At 44.0% G+C, this 13,188-nt stretch overlaps 1 protein-coding gene across 6 annotated transcripts in view; it reads left to right on the top strand.

Moving 5' to 3' along the window:
* Positions 1-13,188, top strand: part of RALYL (RALY RNA binding protein like) — a 2,307,036-nt gene that overhangs the window by 2,211,836 nt on the left and 82,012 nt on the right. The gene's annotated exons all lie outside the window — the stretch shown is intronic.

Genomic DNA, 13,188 nt, shown 5'->3' on the forward strand with positions numbered 1-13,188 from the left:
CAATTATTTTGCCTTGTAGGCTTTCTGCAGCCTTTGAATTTCTGACTGAGCATAGCCAACCTAAACTATGGCTTAGAGGCGTTTGAGTTGGATGCACATATAACACAGTTAAGAAAGATAAATTAATAAAACATATTGCATCTACATAACCATTCCTCAGGGAATGTACATATACATTCATACAACATTTATAAAACAATCATCTTCATAATTCTATTGATTTACAAATTAATGAGACCTAGGTCCGTCAACATTTTCAATACTTCAACCGAAAGAAAAGTTTCATGGTCTGAGGATAGTCTCTCCAAGAAGACTTCTGTGTTTAGCCACTCTACTTTATCACCAATACACCTCAGATACAGAGCTCTCTGGGCCTGAACTGCAGAGAATTCAATCATAATATGTTTTAAGATATATTTTAACGCTTCTCCACATATTATACATTTGTCCTCTGCGTTGTTTATTGCAGACTGCTAAGACCTCTCCTGTCAATATCAGATTAAATAGGAAATTCAAGAACTCTGCTCTCCAACCAGAGTTCGGGAAGCGCTTTAAATATGAAGGTAAATATCCTCCTGGTTTATCAATGGCAGGAACATTTTTTGCTATGGAGTATCTATGCATTTGATCTATGGTACTTGCCCAATCCGTTCTCATGATTGCCAGTTTTACCCTGATGGGCTTTATGACGAGCTCTCCCTCCAATCAATGGTAATTTTCCAAGATTCTGACTACAGTAGACTGAGACTAGTCCCATTTACAAATGAAGTCTAATGTCCTCATATAGGGAGTTCCTTTGGGATTGCAATATTAATCTATATAATGATACCAGTTTCCAATCCAAACTTGCCCAAAGCAAGTTTAAGCCTAGTTCAAATCTTAAACTCGCCATCAGCAGAGACTGTGGTACATTTAAAGTTTTTATGCAGAGCCTGCCTTCTATTCTGGTCCAGTCTATAGACCAGGCTTGTGGATCTACATCCATTCCATACACCAGTGATGGGATGATCTTACCCTTGTAAAAATTGTTCAATGGGATAATGGAAAATCTACAGTATTTGCCCAGAGGTTTTTTCATTTTGGAAGATAATTGATCCATTCTTTCCTCCATGGCTGATTCCACAAGGGTTATGTTATGGTAAGATCTAATTCTAAAACCGAAGTATATAACTACTATAATTGCAAATACAGTTTGACCATTTAGAGTCCACTTAAAGCCAATTGGTCTTTTTGTTGGTTTACTGAAGCAGATTATTTTCAATTTAGAAGGTTTGATGAGCAGGTCATTCATTACTGAATAAGCCCCCAACGCGTTCAACCATTGCTGGAGGCCTATCGTAATACTGTCCATTAAGACAATATCATCTACATAGGCGATCAAGCCAACTGTTTGCGTCTCTGTCTTTGGATTTCCAGGAGCACTGGGATTCAAAGCCTCACCTAGGTCTGCCAGGTAGAGGTTGGATAGGCAGGGGGCTAATGTGCACCCCTACCTAACGCCTCGTTCCATTGTAACTGGACTGGTTAGATGACCTTGACCATGCAACCTCACTTGTAGTTGTATATTTTCGTACAGGTAGACTATTATTGCCAGCAGGCTTAACAGCAGGCCCCATTGAATTAACTTCTGCCAAAGGTACTCTCTATTGATGGTATCAAATGCCTTTGATAAATGTACCGAGGCTCATTATAGAGGGGATCAACCTTAATTCAAGCATTCCCGCCATGATGTTTATTATGAGACAGTTCAAGAAAGTAGACAAACCATTTCTAAAGCCAATTTGTTGTTTGGGCAAGATTCCCTTGGTGCTGGCCCATAGCTCCAGTTCTCTCAAGAGAGCTCCCGCAAAAACCTTACTATCAGCGTCTAGAAGGGCTATCAGGCGATAGTTGACAGGATCAGCCCAATCACCCTTCTTGGAGATCAGAATTATAATAGTGATTTTCCATTTAAGTCGGCACTGTGTATTTCTGATCACTCCATTGAACAGTGCCAACAATATTTTAGCCCAGAAAGAAATATCAGATGTTAAGATAGCGTTGGTTAGGCCATTGAGACCAGCCACTCTGGAGGATGATGATTTTATTATCAATAGAACAATATCATCCCTGGTCAAGTGTAGCTCCCAAGGTACCTTGTCAAGTCCCCCCATTGTCTCTCTAGAAGGCTTCTTATATAGATCCCGGAAGTGACTTATCCATATGCTCTCAGTTACTGTGTTACTTTGAAGTTGGCATTGAATACCTTGCTCTTGGTCAAGAAATTCTGCAAGTTCTTTGTAGATTGAATTCCCATCATAAGTTCTCTGTCTCTTTGGGGTCAGGAAATATTGCTGTGCTCTTGGCCAGTTCTTGTAACCACTATTTAGTGTTTTTTTTTCCCCTATGAAAATCTACCTTAGAAAGAAATGTATTATTCAGGGCCCAGATGGTCTTTCTTAACTCCCTTTACACTTCAAAGTTTCTTGGTCAAGGGTATACTTATGATTTACACCAACTTTTGTTCCAGTATGGACTTGCTCCCATATAAACTCCACAAAGTACGTTGGACAACATACTCCACCCAGTTCAACTTCGGACATAATAGAAAGAAAAATTCTTGAAACCTTAACACCAGTGTGATCCCGGCTGTTAATCGATTTCCATTGCATGACATTTTTTTATAAAAATGCGCCTATCACTCTGTTGGCTTCAGAACATATGAAGATTGCTTGTGTTGAAAGCAGCAATTGGACCAGCCCCGTCTAAGTATTGCATCATGTTAGATATGTCACAATTATAGCCTCGCCAGGACTAATCCCCTACACCCGTGCATTGGTAAAGCTAGTTAAAAACCCAGGCAGAAAGCCACAGTATTTGGGGATACATTACCAGAGTGCGAAAATGTGTGGCACCATAGCAGGCTATGTGCAAGATGGCAACCAGTCCCTGTGGCATGCTCCAAATGCCGTAGCCCGTGCTTCCCACCAAGGTTATATCAACAGGGCTTCCATTAACATGGCAAGCAGTTCCGGTACCTTAAGAGATATTGTAGAACCAGAAAATATACCATCTAGCATATCTGCAGAGTCAAAAGCTGCATTTCCCTCCGTGACAATGAGACTGAAAAGTAAGCCATGATGGCTCCCTAAACAAGGGTAACCGTTATCTTGCCTTGTAGGCTCTCTGCAGCCTTTGAACGTCTGACTGAGCCTGATAAACCTAAGCTATGGCCTCTGTTTCATGCCGGCTGCTGGTGCTTCCTTCGGCTGCCCTCGTTTCCCTTAGCTGCCACACTCTGCGCGCCCTCTTGTCTCCTCCACTGCCTTCCTCACCTCTCTCATCTGCCTCCACCACCCCTTTCCAAAAATAAACGTGCCTGCCTTTGTCTGATACCCATCACCTTCACTGGCCAGAAGCTGCAAATGGAAACGTAAAGGGAGTTGGGACGTTCCCTTCTCTTGGTGGGCCCCTGTGTTTGAAGTATTATGTTGGTCATGAAAGCGACATGTGGTATCCAAGCTCATAGTTTCTCATGCCAGAAATTCAAATCCTCTAGCACTCGAGGCATTATGCTGGGGGACTAATGGCTATAATCTCTACTGCTGTGGGCCTTACCGGCTGGTAACAGTACACCGGCTTTTTTTAGCTCAGCCTGCGAGCCAGTATAGCCATACAGGATGTCATTAGCTACAAAGGTAGGTCAAACACAGAAACTTTCATCGTCCAACCAGCTCTGTCATGAACAATGGCAAACAAACTGTGTGCTTCTTATTCTGTACATATACCAAAGCTTTGTTTTTTTCTATTGTTAATAGGCATACCTTTGCTTCATTAATCTGCTTCTGCAGAGTGATTAGTACTAGACTTGCTGCATCATTTATAAGGCAGTCACCCTCAAGTCACCCAGCTACCTCGCAGAGAAACTCAGCATCTCCGGTGGACAGCGCACCGCCAGATGCCAGGACACATGCAGACTTGAAATACACCACTGGAAAAAGGAAAGGACTAGAAAACCAGCCTTCTCTGCCTACGCCCCAAGAATATGGAACCTCCTCCCTCTCAGCACCACACTCACCCCACGCTCCTCCAATTCAGAAAAGAACTCAAGCCCCACCTCTTCCAGGAGTCTCTCCTCCTCAACACCTAGGCCATCACGTTGCCCCTTTTGTGACCCCTGACTTGCTAGATGCCGCCCGCCCATCTGCTCCCCGCCACCCAGTACGGCTGTGTCCCTCTGTATCCTACCCCCGCTGTATATCTGTTCTGTTGTTACCTCTGAAAAGTGCTCCGTTATGTATCTGTACAGTTGCATACCGCTGTCAATCACTCTATTATGCATCAGTAACGTTATATACCTCTAAAGCACCCTGTTGCTTCTCAAAGCTGGGTCTCCACTCAATAAATACCATAATAATAATGATAATAATAATAATTGATTGAAATGGACTGTGACATCCATGTACATGAATGCTCTGGCATGCCATAAGCAGCTGTGCTTGGTGAAATACGTTGCAGCTTCTAGCGCTTGCAAAAGGTGCTACCCCTAGATGTTAAGTTGGAGTGGGGAAAAGACACAGCCCTGATTCAATAAGTAATGATCGTCATGCCAGAAAACGCCTGGTGAAACATTGAGTAGCCATGTGGCCACCCTTGGAAAACATGCTTGCCCTGTTAGGGGAATCTCGACAGTGATTCTGGCCTCGAAGCATCTGTGCTAATGATTCCCCCATTGTGTTGGAACTCACGTAATGCCACCTCGGTCCGACTAACCGCTGCCCATGAAGAAGTAACTCACCTTTCTAACAGGATTCTCACTGAAGTTAAGATCTTTCACTGCCAACTGAGAGGATCTCACACACTTTGGATCAAGATCAGATTGGAACTGGATCTCGAGAAGGCACCAGCATGGAAAAGAGGCCAGGTGTTCCCTCACTGCTCTTGGGCTCAGTATAGTCCCCGATTCCCTGCGAGAAAAGGAGCAATGCCTTACAATGGAAAGGGATATGTATGAAGAACTCTCTGAGAAGATGTGCCAAATCACCATTATGCATACACTCAAACTCTGAACTAAACACAACCACACCTCTACTGCACCACAAACCATATGCACTTCACACCACCCAACAAGTAACCATACCATACACAATATTAACTCAACACCACGTGACAGCTACCAACTGAAAACGCACCTACGCTCAGTGAACGGTTTCCCTGAAATGAAGCTGCCAACAGCGCATCAAAGCTCTCTTGCTCTTCTCCGTCTCAATCCCACTAACATACCCCCAACCCTCCTTCCATTACAGATCCGCCAGAGTGCCAAGAGACCACGCAAGTGGCAAGAGTGCGCAGTAAAAGACCCATTAACAATGTTGGAATCCTTTGGCCAATAAGAGTCACCATTTTTTGTTTTTTTCTGCATAAAAGCTGCCACAACACACACTCCCAGTGAGGCTTCTGAAAATATCATAATTTGTTCTTTTCTTTTTAAGCAATCACCAGTTTCCTTGACTATTTCGTTGTTTTGCTTTCCTGGTGTAACGGTGAAGTTGTGGTTGTTTTTTTTCCAGTTATTATTCACGGGGAAGGGGGTATGCGCATCCTTGCACCACTAGCAGGCAAAACAAGAATTTCAAGAACTAAAAATGAAAACTGTCCAGAACCAAGATGAAGGATGTGTCAAATATGTCAATACGGACTGCAGCTGCAACTCTGTCTATCTTTCAAGAGGTTGCTCTGATAGTTACTGGTCATCGGCCAGCTGTGAGCCTCTTGGTAGAAAGTCTAGGTTGTGTTATTGTACACTATTAACAGGTCCCAGTTACTCTTACGTTATGTACATGAGGCCACCCACATGCCATTCTCATGCTATGCAGGTCAGGCCCCCAACTGACAACCCTAAGGGCATTCACTCAAACCACAGACCAATTTTCACCTGTCAATCATGAGCAGGCATTCATGGACGCCCAGCAAGACCAGAGGCAGACTACAAACATAAAATACAACAAACTCCTCATTTACCTGCTGACAGCTCATGCTGTAGGTAGCCCTAAAAGATGGCTGCCAGGGTGCGCACGCAGCCTGTCCTGCAAAAGGAAATGTGGATGCAGTGAGCCAGGCAAGTGTTGGCTGAGCAGCACCTTCCATCTGTGGGAAACTGGAACAGTGTCCGAATGAAAGATCAGGCACATAATCCCAGGTGCAGTGAGTCTCAGTATCTCACACCTGGGCCGACGAGGAGTGTTATTCAGCAGTCTGTTTTGCAGCCTGCGCAGCCGTTTCAGAAGTGGACTGCTGAACGGGAATGTCTCTGCCATGCAGAGTGTGGGTTCCCTTCTCTGTGCGAGCGTCTCTCCTTCGAGACACTGCACATGCGTAGGTCTCTGAGAGATCCAGGGCTGCTACCTCCATAAACTGCAATGAAAAAGTGGGCCACAGTTACAAATGGCAATTCATTACTTTTGTGACAGAAGTATCTAAGGGGGAGTTTTTTGATGAAATGTGATGCAAATCGGGCATTTTAAAGAATATTTACTCGGCAACACTGGTCAAATTCACTAGCTGCATAGTGAAGTAACTCATCAAACTGGCCCACATTGGCCAAAAAAACTGGCCCATTTTAGCAAAAAAACTGGCCCAGTCCAGCATTTTGTCTTTTTGGTCTGGGCATTGCTCTTAAGGCCAGTCCGAGCCAAGGAGTCTCCACCCAACACAGCCGTGGGTCTGTGATAGGTGACTCCAAGTCCCGGTAATAGGCACATCTTTTACTAAAAAGGACCACCCATTTTTTGTATTAGAATGCATCAGGTGGGTGACCCCTTGGTTTCACAGTTTCAGGATTTTGAAATAGAAGTGCATAGACTTAAGAAGTGATTGTGAAATTATCGTTTCACAGGAATGTCCCTGTTTTGGGTATCCCATCGCCCTTTCACTCCCACAGCAGAAGGCAGGAGTACATAGCCAGAGTGTGAGCATGTCCTTTAAAGTGCTGGAACCACACTGCCAGAGTGGAAATGGGCTGCTCTTCTATTAGCGAGTGTTAAGCAGACAATGAAGGCACCCTTCCCCGTGGGCACCCACACATCTCTCTGCAAAGGCTGGGCGCCATGCCAGATACTAACATCCAACATAGGCTACCAAGGATCATTTTTAGATGACTCGGACTTTCCTTTGGCAGGGGGCTACTGCCTTTCACTCAGGAATGCAATCTGTGACCCATACAGCACTGCTGACCTCTCCCCCAAAGGACCATTCTTAGCTAAAATGTTTGTAGCCCTCTTGGTGAAGTACAATCTGCACCCCCTCCTGGAAGGTGATCTTCCGCCGGCACACATTCCTGCAATGGGGCATGTATGTTACATTATATGGTATTTGTATAGCGCCTGCTGACATGTGTTATGGCGTTGAAGCGCTGTGGGTTCAATCGCCCTTGGGCAAACCGTTGTCTGATATGCACTACTAGAAGATAAAATTCACTTTTTCATGAGCACAGGTCCACGCAAGTGTGGTAACTACCCTTGCAAAATGCATCTGCAGAGGGCCTACATTGGACACTCGTTATCATAGAAGCGATAGAAGGCTTCTCCTGTTATGCAGGGATGTCATTTGGGAGTCATCAGGGGTCGCACCTGCGACCCATGAGGTCTTACTTGCTACCCCTGTGCTGTCCCTTACTACCTCTAAAAGACAAATGATTTGTTATTCCTATTCTTTCTTATTTAGGGTCAAAGCCAAAAACAGGGGGTTCGACAAGTGTAACACTTTGAGCATTGACCCTAAATAAGAAAGAATAGGAATAACAAATCATTTGTCTTTTTAGAATTCTAAACAATAATTGCGAGACTCATTTAAGCTTTATTTCAGCCACACTTCAGGGGGTGAGTCACTGATTTAGTCTGTTCTTAAACACCTCAAATTCACAATGCAGACACACTTCCAAAAAGCATTTTGAGTAGAATAAGCATCCATTTCGGACTATGTATTTAGCTTTTCGCAAGTTGCAGTTATAACATGTTTTTTTTTTTTAACGCGTTGTCTCTGTTACGATCAAAACAAGACATTCCATCTTGGTGTCCTCGGTCACTTGACAAAATCCTTGTGCCTAATGATAATGATGTGTTATTTATATAGTGCCTTAATCCAAAGCGCTTTACAGAGCACATATTTACATACAATATCACCCAACCGAAATTGGTACTCATTTATCGACCTCGGAAGGATGAAAGGCTGAGTTGGCCTTGCCAGGAGTCGAACCTGCGACCTGCAGATCACACTCAGATCGCAGCAGCGAGCGCTCAACTCGGTGAGCTATCTTACCTAAATGCATCTGTACAGTGTAGACATGTTTGACCATAGCACATAAAACGGCCCTTGATTTCATTGTAACACAATTAATGCTTTGTTGTAATGTGTCCATCTTTCCTATCTCCCTGGCATGCTGTTCAGGATGTTTGTTTGCATGTATGAGGTAACGAGTGCCCAAAGTACGGGAAGCCGTGTAAGTGTGCTGCTTTCCCTGTGCTACTCTAAATTCTTTAATACACAGTTATGAACCCTCCCAATGGTATGTATTCTGCCAACCACTGAAGCCTGAAAAGTAGATCCACGCAGGCTTGACATATAACCAAGCACTCTGTACTAAGTATTTCTGTGTTGGGCCGCATTCTTGTAACCCTGAATCAGCCTACTTATGTCTCCTCACAGCGCCTTGATGCCTGTGGGCTGTAGTGTGCTCTATAAATACAAAAATAAAATAAAAATAAAATAAATGTGGCCAACTTTGCACCAAACCTGCAGGTGTACTGGTCTGCTGTTAAATCTCAGTTACCAGTTTAATGGTATTCACTACAGAGTGTAATTTGCTTTCTGACTTTGAGAACATTCATATATGTAATTGCTAATTTCACTATAACCAGTAACGTAGCTTAAGCTGGTAAAATAGCTTAGTGGGTTGAGCGCTCGCTGCTGCAATGTGTGTGATCTGCAGGTTGCAGGTGTGAATCCCAGCAAGGCCAACTTAGCTTTTCATCATTCTGAGGTTGATAAATGAGTACCAACACAGGTTGGGTGATATTGTATGTATATTTGTTCTATTTAAAGCGCTAAAGCGTAAGTGCTATATAAGAACATATCACTATCATTTGGCCTTGGGCGTCTGCTTGCATTCACAGTCATTTATACACACTCATATTAACGATGCATATGGTGATCCATTCTTGTATGAAATGTATATCACATTACAGTGATATCATAACCATGCTTTTAGATGTGTATTTAGGAACAATGCTATGTGATGCCGCTTCCTGTTTTATGAAGGGGTTAAAGGTCGTGTTCCATCACTTCTCGTGATGTCACTTCGGGGTGGGGTCAAATGGCATCACTTTTTGTGATGTCATCAGAGGTCAAGAGTCGTGTGATGTCACTTCCGCTACCCTTGGCATTTTGGTGAAATGACGTCCCTGCTGTTATGCCAATATTCTGCTCTGCTATGCCACTGTGCTCTAAAAAAAGAAGCTTGAACAAAGCTTTACGTTGCTAAATGTGGCAAGCGGCCATTTTGTAATACGGTCCTAGAATCCCCTAGTGTATATTCTGTACCGCTGTGTAGATATTGTGCACAACCACCCTTAATTATTTCTACTTCCATGACTTTTAAAGAAAATAGGCACAGAATTAGTGCGGCAAGAGGGGCCTGCCGGTACAGCTGCTAATGAATGCCTGGCGTCCCCGGACCCCCCTTAGTTTTGTCAGGGACCAATTTGCAAAGGCCACGAGATCCTGATTGCAAGCGCAGACTTCAAGGCCGCCGAGAGCATCATTCGGAACACTGTGCCCTGTGCCTGCTGGTTTTCTCTGCGATGGAAGCGCGAATATGAACGAGTCATAAGGTACGTAGCAGCTCTGGCCTTGTTCTGTGCACCCATACAGTGTGTATTGTATATACTTGCTGCGATGCCATTGCATGCCGCACTTAGCGCCATCAGTTAACCATTAAGAGCGTGTTGCTGCCTCGTACGTATTCCGCTCCTTTCATGGTCCCTGGAGCACTCCATTGGGTTCAGAAACGTGTCACTGGAGAAGAGAGCAGAAGGCTTGTTATCTCAGCTGCGTGAAGGTCATCTCAGACATCATCTACAGTTTAGGCTACCTTGTATCTTACAATCTGTTGAATGCACTCATCTATTGGCTGGCTAACGACACAATCGGGTGGTTGAGCACTACACAGCCTGTCGTAATGCTTACCATGAACCCAATCAGCTCAAGATGTTGGTGTGCTAATGGAGTTGATGGCCACCGCGCCCTAAGCCTGCATTGAAGGCCCACGCTTCGCTGGAGTGATCACGTCATTGCTGACCGGGTCAGCCCGCAGCAGCAATAAAGACTGCGTTGCAATATGCATCTTTCATGGCAATAGTTTGAGAAAAACTATAACAATATTGGTTTGGGCTATTTGCCACCTATTAGCCAAAACTATTGCATTAGAGTACCGATAGGAAGACATGGCAAATGAGGAGGGACACACAGCTTCTAGGTGTTTGGTTATTTGTCCACCCATTGACTGCCCACAGCCATGCTAATCCCTATGGCCATTGCCACCCAGTTCCTGCCCCTCCGCACCCGAAACACATCCCCCTGGGAACTCTTTCAGCTTGCTTTAATCAAGCCTTAACATCGCACTTTGCACTCGAAATGCCTGCCAAAGTTCTTTTCAAAGCAGTCTTCTGAAAGTTAATGACTTAATTGGAGTTGTAAAACTGTTAGTGGTGTAATACAAAATGTCTTAACCAGGTATTCATTCTTCCACTCGATTTATACGGACCATACGTGTCCTTCAGTGAAGTCCTGTTAAAAACAAGCTTTGGCAAAGCCAACAGTTCTAGCTTGTCTATAAATATTAGGCATTTGCCAGGCACTGCCATTAGATGCCTAGGCACTTGCACCATTTTGCACCTGCTAACATCAATGGGCAGTTAATACCACTACGGCAGTGCCTGTCAAGTGCCTTTCCCATGCCTACACCAAAGCCAAAACTGTTGGCATTGCCAATGCTTGTTTTTGTTAAATAATATCGTGGATGGTAAAGGACCTTGGGCGAACTGTAAAATCACTTGCAAATTTCAACATGAGGTGTGCTTAGAAGAGTATCACTTTTCTGAACAGGATGTGCTCAGGACGCTTGGTTTCAAGCTTAATTATTTTACCCAGCTGAGAAGCACAGGAGTTCAGCTATCTCACTAAACAGATCCCACAATGCTCCATTGCTATTTTAGGATTCTTAAATGACATAGGCATTATGGGCCTGATTCCACAGGAAAAGGTTCCATGAATCAGGCCCTATGTTCTTAGCACTAATTTGTGTTGCTGTGATAATGACTGCTGTGCTTTCATTTTATTGTATTATTCTATTGTTGTTTTGTGTGGTGCCTTATTGCCTACCAAGAGGTTTGGAAGTGCAGGGGGAGAGGTTTAGGTACAGGTGGGGCAGGAGCATGGAGAAGGAAGAGACAGTGGAGCCCCACACGCCGCAGGAAAGTGCAGGGGTAGAGGTGTAGGTACAGCTTGGCAGGAGTATGGAGGAGGTGGAGACAGTGGAGCCACACACTCCGCAGGGAGGTGGCATGGGCTAAGTTACACTATACAGTCAAAGTACCAGATTGCAATAGTCTTTACATTAAGAAGGATGCTATAGTTAAAACTATAGTTAAAAGTGAAGGGGTCTGCAAGGGTAGGAACTCAGGCAGGGAGGTATGGATGGGGAGGCTCAGGGTCACTGCATAGGGATGGAGTGAAACAGGGTAGGAGGAAAAAAATAGTAGTGAGTCTAGGGAGTGGTTAAATATGCCAGGCTTTGGAGCACCTGCAGGTTGTCGTTTTTCTTGACATGTGTTGCAGTTCTTTCAGATCTCCAGTCAGCCACAGAGCCGTTTCTAAATGTTTTTCTTGTAATTATAATAATTAGAACAATTCACATTGTTTCACAAACAGTGGCGTTTGTTGTATCTTAGATTAATTAAACAGGTATCAGTAGTGAAGGTCACAATATACACAGCCCATAATTAAGACAATTACTCCGTTGGTGATGAAGTTTCAATCAGGGCTAAAGTTAATTCCATTCTTTGGGGTGATAATTGGACCCTTCCCTATGAGAGTGATCTTAGCAATTAAACAATGTGCTTGTCGTATCCATTATCTATCCACCTATACGTATCGCTTTCATATCCGGCGCATTAGCCATCACACCAATGCATTTTGCCACTTTCTTGGACCCAAGTTATCTCAGATAATAACTGGACACAACCATCTGCGATGAGATGCTATGTATTATTCTACCAGCAAGGACTCTTTGACATTTGGTTGGAATGCTCCCAGGGCTGCCATATTGACTTTAATGACCCTTCTAGCCTCAGTCACCTTTGCCAATAACAGAAAGTATGTTACCATGCAACCCACCTATGACCACGCCTCTAGAACAAGTAAGAGCAGCATCTCCCTTACTATGTCTACATCACTACCCCTCCATAACTCTATATCACCCACAAAATTCTTGCCACCCTGCCTACCACAGTCTTCTAATCTATACTCCAGCGCCACGCCAACAAGTATTAATACTAACTCGCTTACCCCCATCCAATGGATGAAACACTATGACTCTCAAACTGTTCCTAACCAATCATGCACCATGAAAAGCCGGAACTTCAGACTAGGCTCTAGATTCATACCATATTACCTGCTAATATCTAATCGACAAGGCTTAACCTATACTAAGTCCATGCCTACTAGGAAAAATACCTTGACTCCAATAAGCAACTCAGTCAAAAACATTGATCCCTGTCTAAAGAACACTACAGAGCCTCTAAACAGTCCCAATAACATTGCTATACCCATCAAGGGAGCACTTATTAATGCAAGGTCATTGACAGCACATGCCTTAGGCATTGCTGACCTCATCATTTATAATGAGTTAGACTTCCTGGCCATAACAGAGACCTGACAATACGTTGCAGCAGGCTCCTCACTATCTCTAGCCATTTCAGATAACTACACCATAGCCAGACTTTACAGAAAATCCTCTAGAGGTGGTGGAGTTGCCGTTATCTCCAAAACCCACCTCGGCCTTAGAGCCTTGCCGAACCTTCCATTCCCATCTGCCAAACTCCTATCGATGAAACTCCCACTCTCAGCTTCACGCACACTAAAAATCCACCTTGT

The sequence above is a fragment of the Ambystoma mexicanum genome, chromosome 5q (genome assembly GCF_040938575.1).
Source record: "Ambystoma mexicanum isolate Mex_15411 chromosome 5q, UKY_AmexF1_1, whole genome shotgun sequence".
Taxonomy (NCBI): domain Eukaryota; kingdom Metazoa; phylum Chordata; class Amphibia; order Caudata; family Ambystomatidae; genus Ambystoma; species Ambystoma mexicanum.